Here is a 19,860-nt window from a genome sequence, read left to right as displayed (position 1 = left end):
ATGACAGCTTCACTCAGTGGTATATCACTGGTGAAACTGTCACAGCTCTTGAGCCCCTCTGCCTCCAGTGCCTGGCCAAAGAGCCCTGGGTTTCCTGCCAGCCGTGTGTGAGTGGAGTGGGGGTGGGGGTGGGGGACTCATAGCTGGCTCCCCTGCCCCCAGCAAAGCCTGGCCAAGGAGCCCCAAGTCCTCTGCTGGTTGAGTGCAAGCGGTGGAGGACTCGGGGCTCCCCCAGCTGAGCAGCAGGCTGGGCCAGCTGTATCGGCCACAGCTATGGCAGTTTCACCCAGCACCTTGTTGGCTGGGGCCAATGCAGTTTTTTACCGCGATGTTTGGCTGCAATACACCGTGATGTTGAAAACTCAACAATGCCCAGCTATAATACTGACAAGTCCACCCTGACATTCAGCACCAAATACCGTAAATCCCAAATTCTTTAAACTAAGCCGAGTGTGTGTGTGATCTCCTAATCTTTGTGTAACATTTCACACAGCTTGAAGGGATGGAGAATGAAATGGTAATGAAAAGTGATGGAAAGTTCTCTCTGACCACAACAGCAAGAAAACTGTCTTGTAATTGAGGCAAGAATCTGCGTAAATTACTAATCCCATTTATTAACATGAACTGCTAATTTCATTATCTGATCAAAATAAAAAAATTCCTTCCAGTAGCACCTTAAAGACCAACTAAGTTAGTTCTTGGTATGAGCTTTCGTGTGCATGCACACTTCTTCAGATACACATTATCTGATTCTTCAGATTCATTATCTGATGTTAGTCGCACAGATTTCCGAATCCCTCAAAGATAGTCTTTTTAATTACAGTCACCAATTGCAGCTGTGACACTACCCTGCTGAAGGAAAATCAGCAAAAGATTTGTGTATTTTAGAAAGGACTGTGAGGAACCTTAGCAACAACTCAGGAAAGTTATAATAATGAAAAGAAAAGCTTCAGATTGTCACAGCAGCAATAACCTACCATTAACTGGGGGCATGTGATCATTGTCTACCAAAGGAGGGATTTATTAAAATTCTGTCTGTGAACAATAGATAACCACAAAGTACATGCATACATAAGATGGAAAAATCACCCATCATATCTTTGTGAGGTTCAAAAAACCAAAACCCAGTCAAAGCAATTTATGTAATTTCCAGCAAAACCAACAAAAAGAGAGCCAGCATGGTGTAGTGATTAGAGAATGGGATTGGTACCTACAAGACCAGGGTCCCAGTCCCAACTCTGAGTGACTTGGCCAATTTCTGCTTTCAGCCTAACTTGCCTCATGCTGTTGTCATAAGGATAAAATGGGGAGCGTGTGTATGCTAAGAACCATGAATGCCACATTAAACTCCTTGAAGAAATTGAAAAAGATATATATGTAAAAGTAAGATTTAGCTAGGTAACTCATGTTTTTCTAGTTTAAATAAAAAATAAGATTTTATTAAGATTAATGTTAAAATAGATTAGTGTTATCTTCAATGAAATTCACAAAATAACCAATCAACCCACAGCTGGCTATGAATTTATTTTTGGTTTCTAATAAGAGCATTGATGGTGACAACCAGGACCTGATGCAGTGGTACCTCTAGATACGAAAGGGATCCGTTCCGGAGCCCCCTTCGCATCTAGAGGTAAATGTATCTAGTGACGGCTTGTCTGCGCACGCACACGTTGCTTTTCGCCGATTCTGTACATGCGCGTGATGTCATTTTGAGTGTCCGCGCAAGCGGCAAAACCAGGAAGTAACGCACCCCGTTACTTCCGGGTTGCCGCAGAGCGCAACTCAAACACGCTCAACTTGAAGCAAATTTAACCCGAGGTATGACTGTAGTTCATTTGTTATTGGCAGTATGTCCAACCCTTGCTAAACTACTTCTAAATAAACTGGTATTTAATCACTTATAAATATAATTGCAGCCTTTAGTATTATTAATCTTAAATGTCAGGGTTGAACTAGAGTCCTTGAGCCATGCAGTTCAAATGCGTTGTCGTTAGACTATAGATTCTTCCTACTGGAGGAGAGAGGATAGGAAATGCTATGAAGGAAAAATAATGCAAATGGTTGAAAATGCTTCCTCCCCTTAAAAAAACTCAGTTGAAGGCTACATCGTGTTACATTTCTAACTGGCCCTTCCTTCAAAGAATGTGGATTTGAACGCTGGTCCTCCTAGCCTCAGGTTAACATTCTAAGCCATGGGTAGGCAAACTAAGGTTCACGGGTCGGATTAGGCCCAATTGCCTTTGGATTCAGCCTGTGGATGGTCTGGGAATCACCGCGTGGATCACCAGCGCACGTGCATTCTTTCCCTCTCCCTCCCACAGCAGTAGCGGCGGCGGCCTCCCTCCTCCTGGCTTCTCCTTGCCCTGCCTAGAGGAGGAAGAGGGCTGGGCTTTGTTGGTGCCAGCAGCAGCAGCGCTCGAGTGGCTGCCATTTTAAGCAGCCTCTCTCCGGAGCCCTTTCGCGCGCCGCTCATCTTCCCTCCGCTGTTGCCGCCAGCCCCTGCTGCTCGCAAGACACAGGTAAGCAGCTACTGGGGCTCGTGGTGCTCTTAGAATCATAGAATCATAGAGTTGGAAGAGACCACAAGGGCCATCGAGTCCAACCCCCTGCCAAGCAGGAAACACCATCAGAGCACTCCTGACATATGGTTGTCAAGCCTCTGCTTAAAGACCTCCAAAGAAGGAGACTCCACCACACTCCTTGGCAGCAAATTCCACTGTCAAACAGCTCTTACTGTCAGGAAGTTCTTCCTAATGTTTAGGTGGAATCTTCTTTCTTGTAATTTGGATCCATTGCTCCGTGTCCGCTTCTCTGGAGCAGCAGAAAACAACCTTTCTCCCTCCTCTGTGTGACATCCTTTTATATATTTGAACATGGCTATCATATCACCCCTTAACCTCCTCTTCTCCAGGCTAAACATGCCCAGCTCCCTTAGCTGTTCCTCATAAGGCATTGTTTCCAGGCCTTTGAACCATTTTGGTTGCCCTCCTCTGGACACGTTCCAGTTTGTCAGTGTCCTTCTTGAACTGTGGTGCCCAGACCTGGACACAGTACTCCAGGTGAGGTCTGACCAGAGCAGAATACAGTGGCACTATTACTTCCCTTGATCTAGATGCTATACTCCTATTGATGCAGCCCAGAATTGCATTGGCTTTTTTAGCTGCCGCGTCACACTGTTGGCTCATGTCAAGTATGTGATCAACCAAGACTCCTAGATCCTTTTCACATGTACTGCTCTCAAGCCAGGTGTCACCCATCTTGTATTTGTGCCTCTCATTTTTTTTTTTGCCCAAGTGCAATACATTACATTTCTCCCTGTTAAAATACATCTTGTTTGTTTTGGCCCAGTTCTCTAATCTGTCAAGGTCGTTTTGAAGTGTGATCCTGTCCTTTGGGGTGTTAGCCACCCCTCCCAGTTTGGTGTCATCTGCAAATTTGATCAGGATGCCCTTGAGTCCATCATCCAAGTCGTTGATAAAGATGTTGAATAAGACCGGGCCCAAGACAGAACCCTGTGGCACCCCACTAGTCACTCTTCTCCAGGATGAAGAGGAACCATTGATGAGCACCCTTTGGGTTCGGTCAGTCAGCCAGTTACAAATGCACTGAGTGGTAGCATAGTCAAGACCGCATTTTACCAGCTTCTTTACAAGAATATCATGGGGCACCTTGTCAAATGCCTTGCTGAAATCAAGGTAGGCTACATCCACTGCGTTCCCTTCATCTACTAGGCTTGTAATTTTGTCAAAAAACGAGATCAGGTTAGTCTGACATGACTTATTTTTCAGAAATCCATGCTGACTATTGGTGATCACAGCATTCCTTTCTAGGTGCTCACAGACTGTTTGCTTAATGATCTGCTCCAGAATCTTCCCTGGTATTGATGTCAGACTGACTGGGCGGTAATTATTTGGGTCCTCTCTTTTCCCCTTTTTGAAAATAGGGACATTTGCCCTCCTCCAGTCTGCCGGGACTTCGCCTGTTCTCCAGGAATTCTCAAAGATGACTGCCAGTGGTTCTGAGATCACATCTGCCAGTTCTTTTAATACTCTTGGATGCAGTTCATCTGGCCCTGGAGACTTGAATACATCTAGACTAGCCAAGTATTCTTGTACTATCTCCTTAGTTATTCTGGGCTGTGTTTCCTCTGCTGAATCATTTGCTCCAAATTCTTCAGGTCAGGCATTGTTTTCTTTATCGGAGAAGACTGAGGCAAAGAAGGCATTGAGGAGTTCAGCCCTTTCTGTGTCCCCTGTTTGCATTTCACCATCATCTCCTCTGAGTGACCCCACTGTTTCTTTGTTCCTCCTTTTGCTACGAACATACCCATAAAAGCCTTTTTTGTTGCTTTTAACCTCTCTAGCAAGCCTGAGTTCATTCGTGCTTTAGCTTTTCTGACTTTGTGTCTACACGTGCTGGCTATTTGTTTGAATTCCTCTTTGGTGGTTTCCCCCCTTTTCCATTTTTTGTACACATCCTTTTTTAATCTTAACTCAGTTAAAAGTTCTTTAGATAGCCACCCTGGCTTCTTTAGGCACCTTCCATGTTTCCGTCTCATTGGTATTGCCTGAAGTTGTGCTTTTACTATCTCCCTCTTAACAAACTCCCAGCCATCATGAACTCCCTTTCCTTTTAGTATTACTGTCCATGGGATCTCACCCAGCACTTCCCTAAGTTTTATGAAGTCGGCTTTCTTAAAGTCAAGAAATTGAGTCCTAGTATGCTTGGCTGCTCCTTTCCGCTGTATAGTAAACTTCAGAAGAGCATGATCACTCACACCTATTGATCCTCCCACTTCTACCCCACTAACCAGGTCATCAACATTGGTTAGGACCAGATCTAAAATGGCTGTTCCTCTTGTTGCTTCTCCCACTTTCTGGACAATGAAGTTGTCTGCAAGGCTAGTGAGGAATCTGTTTGACCTTATGCTCTTGGCTGAGTTTGACATCCAACAAATATCCGGGTAATTGAAGTCCCCCATTACTACTATCTCCCTTCCTTTTGCATGCTTGGCCATCTGTTCCAGGAAGGCATCATCTATGTCCTCCGTTTGGCTTGGGGATCTATAGTAAACTCCCACAATGAGGTCCCTGTTATTCTTTTCTCCCTTAATTTTGACCCAAATGCTCTCACTTTGGCTTTGAGGTTCTAAATCTTGGATCTCTTCACAGGTATACACATCCCTGACATATAACGCCACTCCTCCTCCTTTCTTGTCTGGTCTGTTTCTCTGAAATAGATTGTATCCCTCCATTATTACATTCCAGTCGTGGGACTTATCCCACCAGGTTTCAGTGATGCCTATTATGTCATATTTAGTTTGCTGTACCAAGAGCTCAAGCTCATCTTGTTTATTTCCCATGCTTTGCGCATTAGTGTACAGACATTGAAGTCCATTAATCATTCCCCCGTGTCTCTTATTTAAGGATTTTTTCCTCCCACCACTAGGTCTGCGTGCTGTTTGCTCCATTTGGTCTATGACATTTGGATGATCATCTTCATCAATTGATAGACTCCTACCTACAGGAGCACTGTCTCCCTCTTGCATCTCCCCCCCCAAAAAAAAATACACTCCGGCCCCCCACAAGGTCTGAGGGACAGTGGACCGACCCCCTGCTGAAAAAGTTTGCTGACCCCTGCCCTAAGCACTATCCCATCATACTGGCTATGGTAATAGATGCTAGGCAGTAACATTTTGCAACCCAGGAGTCATCTTTCCCAGGAACTTTACTCAGCCCTTTGCAAATACAGAATTGCAAAGGCCCAGGGAACTTATGCACTACAAACAAGGCCTGAACCTGGAGCATGTTCCAATTTGTACTTTTTTTTAGTACAAGCCGCAGCAGTTGTGCAACATTCCCAGCTTGCCTAATTGTTCCTCTTTAGAAACCAGCTGATAATTGCATAGACTATTTCCTTCAGCGCTAAAACTGTTCTAAAGCCTCATGGAATTTTCCACTTCTAACTCTTCATCCCCAGCTGTACCCCACCCCAAGGACTGGATGCTACCAGAAAAAGGCAAGGGTACTGCTGCAAGAGGAGAATCAGGATGCTTGTAAAAAATCACCTCTCAAAGATAAAGAAACCAGCAGGGATTTTTCTTTTCAAGTTTACAAGGAAACATGTGTCAGTTTCCTAGATGTTTAGAAATAATGTAGGTTTTTCCAAAACTAGATATACTTTTAGAATCTCCCACTTTAGAAATCTGTTTAAAGACTGTTAGCAGCAGTATGCAAACATCATCTGAGTTGAAATAAAAAAGGCAAACATAACCAAATTCTGTAATCCAGCATTTAGCAAGGACTTGTTTCCTTAACCATTACATAAACCAGCAAAAACGTAACATTATGTGTCAGTGATGCTCTTTGCTATTCAATACACTATGAGGGATAAAAGGGAAGCCAGCCATTCTAGGAGAAGACCCCCTGAACGTAATAGACCTAAGTACCTTGATTTCAATAGGCCTCATCTGAGTATGACTTAATAGTGCAAACATAATAGGGTTGTCCTCTTTTTCAGGTCTGGTTGCAAGATGAGCTTTTTCCTGGACAGGTCCTCTTTTTCAGGATTAAAATTTCTGTCCAGGCAGATTTTTAAAATTTGGCAAAATGTCCTGGGTTTTTTTGTTTGCTTTTTTGTTTACACTAATCCAAGATTTTTTACAAAAGATAAATACAATTTTTAAAGCCTCATGCATCACGCTCCCATTTCTCACTGTTTTTCATAAATGGAATATACATGTTAAACAGTTTAATAAATTGTTCTGTGCACACTTATGTTCACAAAGGTGTATGTGGCAAGTGAGAGAGAAATATGTATTATTATTATTATTAATATTACGTTGAAAGTTAAGAACATTGCTACTAACAATATATCTATCACAGCTTCTATAGCTGTAAGAGCTCTGTAGTTAAAAGTAGAAGTTGGCAAATGTGTCCTCTTTTTTTTTGCTCTTCAAAATATGGCAACCCTAAAACATCATGATAGTTGATGTCACATGTTCCATGACAAAAAAATACTTTTTTCAGTGGCAAGGAACTCTGAACAAAACAATAAGAAGTGATAGAATTCTGAAAACAATAAATAATCCTGCACTCACTGTCTAAATTAGCAGCACTTGTACTGAAGAGTCACTATCTATACTGTCACTTTGAAAATCCTCCGTAAGAACATAAGCAGAACCCTACTGGACCAGAACAAGGATCCATCCAGCCCACCACCCTGTTCTCACAGCGGCCAACCACAGGCCCATGGGAAGCCTACAAACATAACTTGACCACAACATTACTCTTCTTTCCTGCAGTTCTCAGCAACTGGCATTCAGCGGCATGCTGCCTCCATGGAAACTAATGCAGCAGGCAGTTTGTACATGGCCAGAAGCAATGTTAGCAGGAGACCTGCCTGCACTTCCCCATTCCTGCGTTTAGCAGGACCATTCTTTTTGTGCTCCAATTGTTTGAGACAAGATAGCAGGGAAAGTGCCCTCAATTATTCCAGCTCCCCATGGCATTTTCAACTGTGTGAACTCAAGCCAATGATCCCCAGCAGCCAAGTGTGAAAGCGAACAAACATCTTCGTAACTTGCAGGATTAACATTCAGGGGTTCATCATTCTGTGTCAATCCTTAAGCCTAGCAAGAATCATGTATCAAAATATTCTTGGTGAGAAGAAGCCACGGTGCTTCTCATTGGAAAAGCACCCCTCCAATTTGTCATTCCCTTCAGCCTCCAGCAAGAATACTGTTCCCCATACACTCATCCACAAAGAGAACACTTCCCAAAATGGACAATGTTTTGGGGATTCTAAACTTGTCCTGGTTCATCAGTGTCCACTGGATGATAGATTGTGATTTTTTAAGCTTGATGGGGCTGGATCTCAGAGCTTGTCAATATATGAGACCTTTATTTGTAGTTTTGCAACTGAGCATATTTTTAAAAATTACACAGATGAAAGTCATCAACTAAAGCAGCTAAGTCAAAGAAGATTCTCCTAAGGGTAGAGGTGAGTTTGCACAATTAAAAGTCAAAACAAGAAGTTCATAACTCCACAGCCCAATTTTGCCTTTCATTTTGCATTTTGATCCATCATGACATTCTAAGGATCTCTTAAGAACCATAATTGTAGCAGGACAGTTATTCTTAACTTTGTACTTACAGTACAAGCTATTCTATGTTATTTATTTTGGGGTCGCAGAGAGGCCTGAAAGGCAGCTCCCTAGAGAAGATTAAAATATTCATTTCAGGAATGTTATTTAAGTAGGATAGAAAACTAGAGATGGAAAATTGCCTATAAACATAGATCTCCAGAGAACACATGAACCCACTAGAACTGCCTTCAAGAAGCCATAAACTCTCAAGCTCCATTCCCCTTCTGTAATGTGGGGAGGATACTGACCTAACTTGATCTTACAGCTTGCAAGGAGGTCTGTGAAGCACTTTGAAGCCTTTCAAGTGCAAGATGGTAAACGCTATAAGTAATCATCAATATGCCTTTAGAACCATATTAAGACTTTCAAAAAACAATTCATACATTTTATGATGTCAGTTGAACCCTCAACTTGAAGCAAATCCTAGCTACTTGAAAGCTACTTTATGCCCATCAGCATGCAGAGATATTAAAATAATACTACAAAATTTCGAATAAATTTAACTGTGGATAATGTGCCTAGCCTATAAAGGAAAGTCTTCCTATCAACAAACACTAAGGGAAGTTTGAAAGCAACAAGGAAGCACAACCCATATTCTCTTTTCTACCTCACCCCCCAAAGTATGGGACTACAGTGGTCCCTCGGATTAAGTACTTAATTCGTTCCAGAGGTCCGTTCCAGAGGTCCTTGTTGAAAGCAAGAAGGAAGCACAACCCATATTCTCTTTTCTACCTCACCCCCCAAAGTATGGGATTACAGTGGTACCTCAGATTAAGTACTTAATTCGTTCCAGAGGTCCGTTCTTAACCTGAAACTGTTCTTAACCTGAAGCACCACTTTAGCTAATGGGGCCTCCTGCTGCCGGAGCCCGATTTCTGTTCTTATCCTGAAGCAAAGTTCTTAACCTGAAGCACTATTTCTGGCTTAGTGGAGTGTGTAACCTGAAGCATATGTAACCTGAAGCGTATGTAATCCAAGGTACCACTGTATGATACGTTTGACAGACAGCAAAATAAAAATTGGAGGGTTATCTCTATGTTGTGGACTCTTCTTCATTGGAGGTTTTTAAGCAGAAGATGGCTGGCCATCTGTCATGGATACTTTAATTGAGGTTCCTGTGTTGCAGGCGATTGGACTAGAAGACCCCTGGGTTCCCTAACTCTACAACCTTTTTCAGCCCAAGGACCACATTCCTGTGTGGACAACTTTCCAGGGATGCCAGTGGTGAGCAGGGTCAGAAGCAGAATTGCAACAGATGTGACTCTTACCTTTTTATGGTAGGTGACATTGCAGCCATGCCAGAGGTTTCTACAACCCCCCCCCCATTCAACCACTACCTCAAGGTCACAGTTTAAAAATACATTCCATACGGGCAACAGCACCCATGGAGTGTGTGGAACTGGGCTGGTGAGAGGAGGTGTATCTTGGGAGGCACCCCAGGACCTGGAGGGCCACATCTGGCCCCCAGGATTGAGGTTACCCATAACTGGTCTATAGTTCTCTCCATTAAAATAAAAAACACAGCAGTTATCTGTAAGCTAGTGAAAGGATCATATCCACCATGTTCAGGGAAGCCTTAGCAAAACAAATATTTACAGAGAGTTTAAGGATATCTGTCATGTCAGTATCTTCACTGGAATGTTCTTGAGATGTGACACTGCCCAATAACCTGGTGATTCTTGTTTGAGATTTCACACCCCTGTCAGGAGTTAATATTCTGTTGTTCGCTTGTAACACTCCCATATTCTACTTTAATGTGCTGAGAAATCTTAGCTTGCCCAGTAGAAGAATCCTTTTGTTTAATAGGTTTTTTTCTTACAGTAATACCTGCATTGGAGTCATGAATTCAGTCGTGCAAAATATGGAATACAAACTACAGTAGGTAGCCTCAAAGAAAGAGTAGACAAGGAACTACCTTGATTTCAGCAAGGCATTTGACAAGGCGCCCCATGATATTCTTGTAAAGAAGCTGGTAAAATGCGGACTTGACTATGCTACCACTCAGTGGATTTGTAACTGGCTGACTGACCCAACCCAAAGGGTGCTCATCAATGGTTCCTCTTCATCCTGGAGAAGAGTGACTAGTGGGGTGCCACAGGGTTCTGTCTTGGGCCCAGTCTTATTCAACATCTTTATCAACAACTTGGATGATGGACTCAAGGGCATCCTGATCAAATTTGCAGATGACACCAAACTGGGAGGGGTGGCTAACACCCCAAAGGACAGGATCACACTTCAAAACGACCTTGACAGATTAGAGAACTGGGCCAAAACAAACAAGATGAATTTTAACAGGGAGAAATGTAAAGTATTGCACTTGGGCAAAAAAAATGAGAGGCACAAATACAAGATGGGTGACACCGGGCTTGAGAGCAGTACATGTGAAAAGGATCTAGGAGTCTTGGTTGATCACATACTTGACATGAGCCAACAGTGTGACGCGGCAGCTAAAAAAGTCAATGCAATTCTGGGCTGCATCAATAGGAGTATAGCATCTAGATCAAGGGAAGTAACAGTGCCACTGTACTCTGCTCTGGTCAGACCTAACTTGGAGTACTGTGTCCAGTTCTGGGCACCACAGTTCAAGAAGGACACTGACAAACTGGAACGTGTCCAGAGGAGGGCAACCAAAATGGTCAAAGGCCTGGAAACAATGCCTTATGAGGAACAGCTAAGGGAGCTGGGCATGTTTAGCCTGGAGAAGAGGAGGTTAAGGGGTGATATGATAGCCATGTTCAAATATATAAAAGGATGTCACACAGAGGAGGGAGAAAGGTTGTTTTCTGCTGCTCCAGAGAAGCGGACACGGAGCAATGGTTCCAAACTACAAGAAAGAAGATTCCACCTAAACATTAGGAAGAACTTCCTGACAGTAAGAGCTGTTTGACAGTGGAATTTGCTGCCAAGGAGTGTGGTGGAGTCTCCTTCTTTGGAGGTCTTTAAGCAGAGGCTTGACAACCATATGTCAGGAGTGCTCTGATGGTGTTTCCTGCTTGGCAGGGGGTTGGACTCGATGGCCCTTGTGGTCTCTTCCAACTCTATGATTCTATGATTCTATGATTCTAACTATTACCACACAGAAGAAGAAGAAGAAGAAGAAGAAGAAGAAGAAGAAGAAGAAGAAGAGTTTGGATTTGATATCCCGCCTTTCACTACCCTGTGGAGTCTCAAAGCGGCTAACATTCTCCTTTCCCTTCCTCCCCCACAACAAACACTCTGTGAGGTGAGTGGGGCTGAGAGACTTCAAAGAAGTGTGACTAGCCCAAGGTCACCCAGCAGCTGCATGTGGAGGAGCGGAGATGCGAACCCGGTTCACCAGATTACGAGACTACCGCTCTTAACCACTACACCACACTGGCTCTCACTGGTGGAGAGATGAAACATGAAGTGGTATGACTTGCAACAAGGAAATCTCTTTAACCTTTGTATGTTATATTTCACTGTTTTACTTCCTTCATTAGTTTGGGTCAGGAATACTTTTCAAGATGACGAAATCTAAATCTACATGAAGATATTTACCACGCATTAGTGCACTGAATAATGTATCCACCTGTTCTGTAAACCAGCAAAGCCTTAGCATCTCCCAAATGCAATGCAATACACTTATCTAGGCTGGTATCTCATGGCTATGAACAACCAAGGGTTACTCTGGTAGCAATATACATTTGTGAATATTGTGAAGCAACTAGACAATGATCCAACACTGCTAGAAAAGCTGGACTACCCATAAGACATTGGTCCAACGCCTAACAGAAAATAATGCCAAACTCAGCGCTGCAAGTGGCACTACTCTAGTGATGCCTCATTTGCAAAAGGGGAAGAGTCCCTTCTATGCTTCAGAAGGCCATTAGTTACCTTTAATCCTGGCACCTACTCATATAGAAAGTAGATTTAAAATGCTAAAAGACTGGAGGTATATGCTCTTTTACTGACTCTACATGCCATAGTAGGAATCAACCATCTGTGAGGTACTAAACCCTAATAGTTTAAGGCAGTGGTTCCCAATTATCTAACTACTGAGGACCCCATTTTTCAAAAGCAAAGCCAAGGACTGCCTGTTTTTGAAAATTTTGATATCTATAGTAGTTTTTGTTATGTGAACCCCCTAGATGGGTTACGCTGATCCCTTGAGGTCTGCAGACCACCAACTGGGAACCACTGGTTTAAAAAATAATGTAATTTGCCTTCGCTTGCAATTCTACAAGGAGTAACTGAATAGTCCTGAAAAGTGTTTTGCACTTAAAACTACAGCTGTCGTTTTCTGTGAAAAGCAGAAGTTTGGCATGTACATAAACTCTTACATCAGCCCTCAAAACAGGAAGGTTGTTAGCAATATCTGTCTGACACTGAGCAGTCTATGCAAAATTAATTTGTGTTCTCAAGTCTAACAAGTTAGCAGGTCTCAACATCACAGAAACATCAATCAAAAGTTAACATGACTAGCTGCTCCAGGTCACACTGGAACACCGAGCTGCCTTCCAGAGTGGGTTGTCTGAGGCTGCAAATTAAGAACAATGTTTCTACCAGTCTATATCTTTGTGAACACCCACTTCAGTCAACACTTTTTGATCCTCCCTGCTATAATGCTAAATAACCTAAAACTCAAGAGGGAAAACAGTGCCTTTTCTCCTGACAAAGCAGAGTTCAAAGCTTGATCAAGATGACAACAGAGCAGGAATATCAAGAAGCACATAATTATTAACATGAAGCACTTTACTTTTATAAAACGTACAACAAATCATTACCCTTCATTACAACAAAGCACATAGTCTGCAAGTTTAAATGAATATTGATTTCTTCCCCAATTAACAGTTTTCAAGGGCTCTCTACTCTGCTCTCTATTGTCTTTGAAGCCAATAATGCAACCCTGACTACATCTGTGTTGAAAAGTGTCCCAATAATTTTAAAGGGATTTAAACCCAACTAGGTATTTTCAGGATTACAGCATTAGCCCTCTCACTAGTGTCTGATTGTATGCTAGAAATCCTTTTCTTAGTTCTATTTCTTTCCAAACTAGTTAAAATGTTCCAAGTTATTTTTGCTATCTTTAGAACTATAATTAATCTTTCTACAGATTAAGTATTCCACATAAACGCATCAGAAGTGGTGATCTTTATTTACATCTTATCTGGAGCACGTTGTCTTCAAAAGGGGGGGGGTTGGGGGGGGTGTCTTTTGTAAACAAGTTTCCCTCAGACTCCACAAACTTCTGGAGTTATGAGCATGAAAGAATGGCTAATTTCATTCTGAAGGTTTTGTATTATTGCACCACTTTCTCTAACTGACAATAATTCGACTGCGGCAGACTAACACAGCTACCTACCTGTAACTAGTGCGCATTTGTTACACTTCATATACTTAATATTTGCTGCTTTTACTAAAGGAGTAAGTCTGCCTTCATTTTTTGACTATACTCTTTAAATATTTCTATTGTGACAATTGGAGTGCCCTCTGAAAACAGCTTTAAAAATAGTATTCTACTGACCTGTTCTTAAGTATCAATATTAGCCTCCAAATTCCTATCGGCCAAAACAGGAGTTCTGTGTGCACATTTTTGAGCTATAAACTCCAGTTAAACCTGAAGAACCATCACAGACTGAGAGCAAGCTGTGAATTCCATCCCATCACATGCAACACAACTGGAGTGTTGGCCAGTTTCCAAGCACAGCCTTTGCATAGATATGCCAACAAACATGTTTTCAATCTGACAGATATCGCTAAAGGCTGAAGGCAAGTTCTAATGTTTCATCCAGGAAAAGTAGTAGCTGTACCTTGGTTTTCGAACAGCTTAGTTCTCGAATGTTTTGGCTCCCAAATGCCACAAACCCTGAGTGTTCCGGTTTGCAAACTATTTTTGGAAGCCAAACGTCTGATGGGGCTTCCGATTGGCTGCAGGAGCTTCCTGCAGCCAATCAGAAGCTGCACTTTGGTTTCTGAACCTTTTGGAAGTCAAACAGACTTCCGGAAAGGATTCTGTTCGACTTCCAAGGGATGAATGTAATGTGAACCAAGGGCTGTGAAGCTGCTACATTTTCTGGGGATGCAAAGTCCCAACAGAACTCCCTCTTCAATTGAACAAGTATTCCTGTAGTCCTTCAAACCCATCCAGAATGGCATCAATAAGGCTGGAATCTCAGTATCCCCTCATGGGTAGGTGGTTGCCATGTTTACCTGTTCAGGATGGGGCTGCACTGGCTCTGAAGGAACAAGTGCATTGCTTGGAGTACTCCTGAAAACACATTTGTAGCTAGAAGTCCAAGTGTCCTCTGTGGACAGGAGTGCCTTTTATGAGCTTCATCTCGTTCGTCTGGAACTACAGCTGTTCCTGAACAGGGAAAGACTGACCACTGCAGTTCACCAAGTGTTGGAAACCTCAAGGCAAGATTACTGTAATGTGCACTATGTGGGGCTGCCCTTGGGTCTGGGTCAGAAACTCCAGCTGGTGGAGAATGTGGCACTCAGACTGCTGAAAGGCGCTCCTAGTTGAGAACACATGAAGACATTGTTAAAACAGGAGCACTAGCTGCCCATTTACTACTGAGCCCTTACATCCCAGATCGATCACTGAGATCACCTGCAGGAGCATCACTGGTCATTCCCTGAGTTGGTAAGGCTCATTTGATAACAAGAGTCTTTATTTTCATTGGCTCAGTCCTGTGAATACTCTGCCAATGGAAATTCAGCAGACACCTTCTGTGCCATATTTTTAAAATGTCTGCTACAAACTTTTCTACCCTGCCAGGCCTAGCTATGCAGGCAATTAAGAACACATTCTTCTACAATGGTTAATTGATGTCTGTTTTTAACTTTGTTATGGTTTTTATTGTACAGTTTTATGTTTTATTGCTGTAACCCACTTCTATATATTTTTATAGCATAGCTGTGTATAAATATTTTTATTTTTTTAAAAAAGAGTACCCCTGATGGGATAAAATGGCAGATAGAAAGGCACATCTACCCACCCTCCAAATTTTGTAAAAGGAAAACTTATATATTATATTAGTGAACAAGCCACTTCCAGGGCTTCTGATTGAACTTTCAGTTCTCCACAGCCAGAAACCACATTTATGCTTAAATGAGCCTATTTTTATTGTCAATCAGCATCTTATTGTCAAAATACTAAAGTAGTTCAGAATTCAGTTAATAACAGTAGGTATGTCAGATCCAAATCACAGACAAACTACATTACGCTACCCAAGACAACTCAGCAGGCTGGAATGATTCAAAATTAGATACAAATTTTCAGTATAAATATGCCAGTAACCTCTACATATGTAAGGAACGCAGGTTCCATGGAAGGGAACTAAGTCAAACACACACAAAAACTCCTGTGGCTCACCACAGAGCACAGAAAAAAATCAAAGCAAATACACAATGGAAAGATCAAAGTAAATGCATATACAGTGGTACCTCGGGATGTGAACAGGATCTGTTCCAGAGCCCTGTTCACATCCTGAATAGAACGTAAGACGCAACCGTGCAGGTCGCGTTTTGCCACTTCCATGCATGCGCATGATGTCATTTTGAGCGTCTGCGTATGCGCGAGGGGCGAAACCTGGAAGTAATGCACTCCGTTACTTCCGGGTTGTCGTGGAGCGTAACTTGAAAACGCTCAACCTGAAGCACACTCAACCCGAGGTATGACTGTAGTCCTGTTCACATACTGTTTGTGTGCACACACTATACTGTTGTAACCAGTCTCAACAATCTTTGGAAACTTGAGTACTTTGAGAGGCAAGGGAACCTCTTCAGAAAACTCTTAACACCATCAAACTTACAGTTCCCATGAATCTCTGAAGGAAGTCATGACGGTCTTAGGGTAACCTGATTTAAATTTAATACCACCTTGTTTAGAGTTCTGGACAAGCTAAGCAGGAATTATTCTATTTCAAGCTCCTTCAAACAAGTCCAACATTATGTAGTAAAAGTTGCAAGTACAGGTGTCCAAATATTTCTCATGGTCCTAACTTAAATATACCTATGAGAGAACACTACATTTAAGTCCAGATCTGTTTACACTTCCTGAAATCAAGCTACACGCACTTCCATGCTACATCCATCCTTGAAGAAACATTTGTTTTGTGTTATGTGCCTTCATTTAAAAGGAAAAAAAGTCATCCAAGAACTCTGCAGCTATATAAAACCAAAACAGAGAATACTATTAACTCTATGCATATCTAGGTTAAGCTACCAGCTATGAAGTAAAAGGAAGTGTGCTATTACATAAAGTTTATTGCCAACTCTACAAAGTTTTTCCTGGAATTCAGCCCTGCCCAAGAATAATCACAAAATCAAAGGGAGAAAATGGAGGAATATATTTTTAGGTTTGAAAAATGAAAATTCACTTCCAATTTGCTTGCAGCTAGTCATGTATGGTGAGAATTGCCTCCATTCAAGGAGGCTAATGATGAAAAATGGGTTCTTCCCATAACCCCTTCAGAAGATCGAATCAGGATTCAATGTGACCATAACAGATTGAAGAGTTGGGCCAAAACTAACAAATGAAAGGCCTGGAAAAAAACCCAGAAAAATTGGGGGGAAACCAGGTTTCCTCCCGTTTTTTTCCAAAGCTGGTTTTTCCTGCGGGGGGGGGGGGGGAGTTTGATATACTTTGAATATGCCACACACTATTCCCCCCTCGCCATTTTTCCTGGAAAAAAATGGCTTTGGGGAAAAAAACCTGTCCCCCCCCACCCCCCATTTTTCCGTTTTTCCCCCAGGTCTTCCAGCACCCAAACTTTGGAGCTCCCTGCCGCCTGACACCAGGCAGGTGTTCTCACTGTACTCTTTCCAGCAGCTGCTCAAAACATTTTCGTTAGGGCCAGCCCATCTGAACACGTAGAAGCTGCATGCAATTTACTTCCTTTTAACCACTGCTGACTTTAATCATATTTGAATACAGTGGTACCACAGGTTACATACGCTTCAAATTACAAACACTTCGGGTTACAAGCTAACCCCGAAGTAGTACCTCGGGTTGAGAACTTTGCCCCAGGATGAGAATGGAAATCGTGCTCCGGCAGCACAGCAGCAGCGGGAGGCCCCATTAACGAAAGTGCGCCTCAGGTTTAGAATGGTTTCAGGTTAAGAACGGACTTCCAGAACAAATTATGTTCGTAACCCGAGGTACCACTGTACTCTTAAATACCTGCCTTTAACTGTGTTTTATCAATCATTTTAATGTTCTGTTGTATATTTCTGTAAACTGTTTAGAAAGCTCTCTTACCATCATGCAGTTTATAATATATAATAACAAATTCAGTTTAAAAAACACACACACTCCTTTTCCTTTCAAACAGAGTTTGAGCCTTAGTGCAACATGTTATTTAATAACTTCAAGTAGAGATGGGAAGGCCTGGAAAACCCCTGGAAAGAACAGGTTTTTCTCCATTAATTCCCAAAGCTGTTTTTTAGAAATCCATGAGAAAAATGACAAAGAGGAAGAGGAAGAAGAAATGGAAAATGATAGCAGTAGTTTAGAAAATGAGATAGAATAAACTGCATGTATATGTTGTGTCTTCTGTTTTTTGTTTTTTTTAAAGCACTACTCAAAGGGTAGACCTTCTATGGAGCTTAAATATTGAGATGGATCTTAACTTTATTTGCTATTGGTGCTAAGGTGCAAATCTGATTATTTTTTATGTTGATGGTTTTTTGCTTTTTTGTTGCTTTTGAGGGAAAGGCAGGTGGTTACCTGTTTTATTGCAAGCATAATACTTTTATATACACTGTGTTTCATGCAATTTGTAAAACTACACTGAATTTTTTTTCAATTTTTCCAAAATTTCCATTTTTTCCAGGGGAAAACAGGGGAAAAAAGTTTTTTCTCTTGGCTTCAAAATTTCTGGAAATTTTACATCTCTAGTCAGGAATAATAAGACAAATGCACAAATAAAGGATGGGGGATACCTAGTGTCCTGATCAAGTGACATCACAGTATCGCTCTATTCTGCCTTGGTCAGACTACACCTGGAATACTGTGTCCAGTTCTGGACATCACCGTTTAATTAAACGTTCTGCCCAGCGCCGAGGGCCTTCTGGCAGTTCCCTCATTGCGAGAAGTGAGGTTACAGGGAACCAGAGAGAGGGCCTTCTCAGTTGTGGCGCATGCCCTGTGGAATGCCCTCCCATCAGATGTCAAGGAAATAAGCAGCTATCCTATTTTTAAAAGACATCTGAAGGCAGCCCTGTTTAGGGAAGTTTTTAATATTTAATGCTGTATTGTTTTTAACACTTGATTGGGAGTCGCCCAGAGTGGTTGGGGAAACTCAGCCAGATGGGCGGGTATAAATAAATTATTATTATTATTATTTTGACAAGCTGGAGCATGTGCAGAGAAGGGCAACCAAGATGATCAAGGGTCTGGAGAACCAAGCCTTCTGAGGAACCGTTGAGGGTGTTGTGTATGTTGAAATATTCTTTGCCAAAGTACAGTGGTGCCCCGCAAGACGAACGCCTCGAAAGACGGAAAACCCGCTAGACGAAAGGGTTTTCCGTTTTGGAGGCGCTTCGCAAAACGAATTTCCCTATGGGCTTGCTTCGCAAGACGAAATGTCTTGCGAGTGTTTCCGACTTTTTTTTTCCTGCCCCCCCTTTTTCTAAGCCGCTAAGCCGCTTATCAGCTGATCCGCTAAGCGCCGCTAAGCCGCTAATAGCGCTAATCCGCTAAGCCGTCAATGGGCTTGCTTCGCAAGACGAAAAAACCGCTAGACGAAGAGAATCGCGGAACGGATTCTTTTCGTCTTGCGAGACACCACTGTAACATTCTCTGTTTGAAAACCACAGTCTCAAAGTCACATATAGATAACTTAGTTACGTCTAACCACATGGCCAACTTCTAATACCTGCAGGACTTGGACAGTGATCTTATGTATGTATTTATGTGTGTGGGTTTTTGTATGTAAATGTAAATGTATATGTAAGGGAAAGGACCCCTGGACAGTTAAGTGCAGTCAAATTTGACTATGGGGTGCAGTGCTCATCTCTGTGTTCAGACCGAGAGAGCCGACATTTGTCCACAGACAGCTTTCCGGATCATGTGGCCATCATGACTTAACTGCTTCTGGCACAACAGGACACCGTGACGGAAGCCAGAGCACACAGAAATGCTGTTTACAGTGGTGCCCCGCAAGACGAACGCCTCACAAGACGGAAAACCCGCTAGACGAAAGGGTTTTCCGTTTTGGAGGCGCTTCGCAAAACGAATTTCCCTATGGGCTTCCTTCGCAAGACGAAAGCCCATAGGGAAATCTCCGGGACAGCGGGGAAGCGCAGCGCGTCTTCCCCACTGTCCTCGGACCTCCTCCGAAGGCTGCCGGTGGGGCGGAGAGACCTCCTCCCGCCGCCAGCCTTCGGAAGGCTGTCCTGAAGACTTGCGGTGGGAGGAGGGTTTTCCTTCCCACCGCCAACTTTCAGAATGCTGTTCTGAATGTTGGCGTGGGGAGGAAAAACCCTCCTCCCACCGCAAGCCCCGGGAACAGAGGAGAAGTGCTGCGCGCCTTCACCTCTGTTGCCGTACCTGTCCTGAAGGCTTGCGGTGGGGAGAAAAGCCCTTCTCCGCACCGCTAGCCTGCCAAGTGGTCTCCATAGGAACGCATTAATTGATTTTCAATGCATTCCTATGGGAAACCGTGCTTCGCAAGACAAAAAACTCGCAAGAAGAAAAAACTTGCGGAACGAATTAATTTCATCTTGCGAGGCACCACTGTACTTTC

General features: G+C 42.7%; 1 protein-coding gene across 2 annotated transcripts in view; it reads right to left on the bottom strand.

Moving 5' to 3' along the window:
* STK26 (serine/threonine kinase 26) overlaps positions 1 to 19,860 on the bottom strand; it is a gene marked incomplete at its 3' end in the record, with an annotated part of 59,570 nt that overhangs the window by 32,058 nt on the left and 7,652 nt on the right. The window lies entirely within an intron of this gene.

The sequence above is a fragment of the Podarcis cretensis genome, assembly GCF_951804945.1.
Source record: "Podarcis cretensis genome assembly, chromosome: Z".
Lineage (NCBI taxonomy): Eukaryota > Metazoa > Chordata > Lepidosauria > Squamata > Lacertidae > Podarcis > Podarcis cretensis.
Note: the sequence above shows the minus strand (reverse complement) of the source record. Positions and strands in the feature narration are given on the sequence as shown.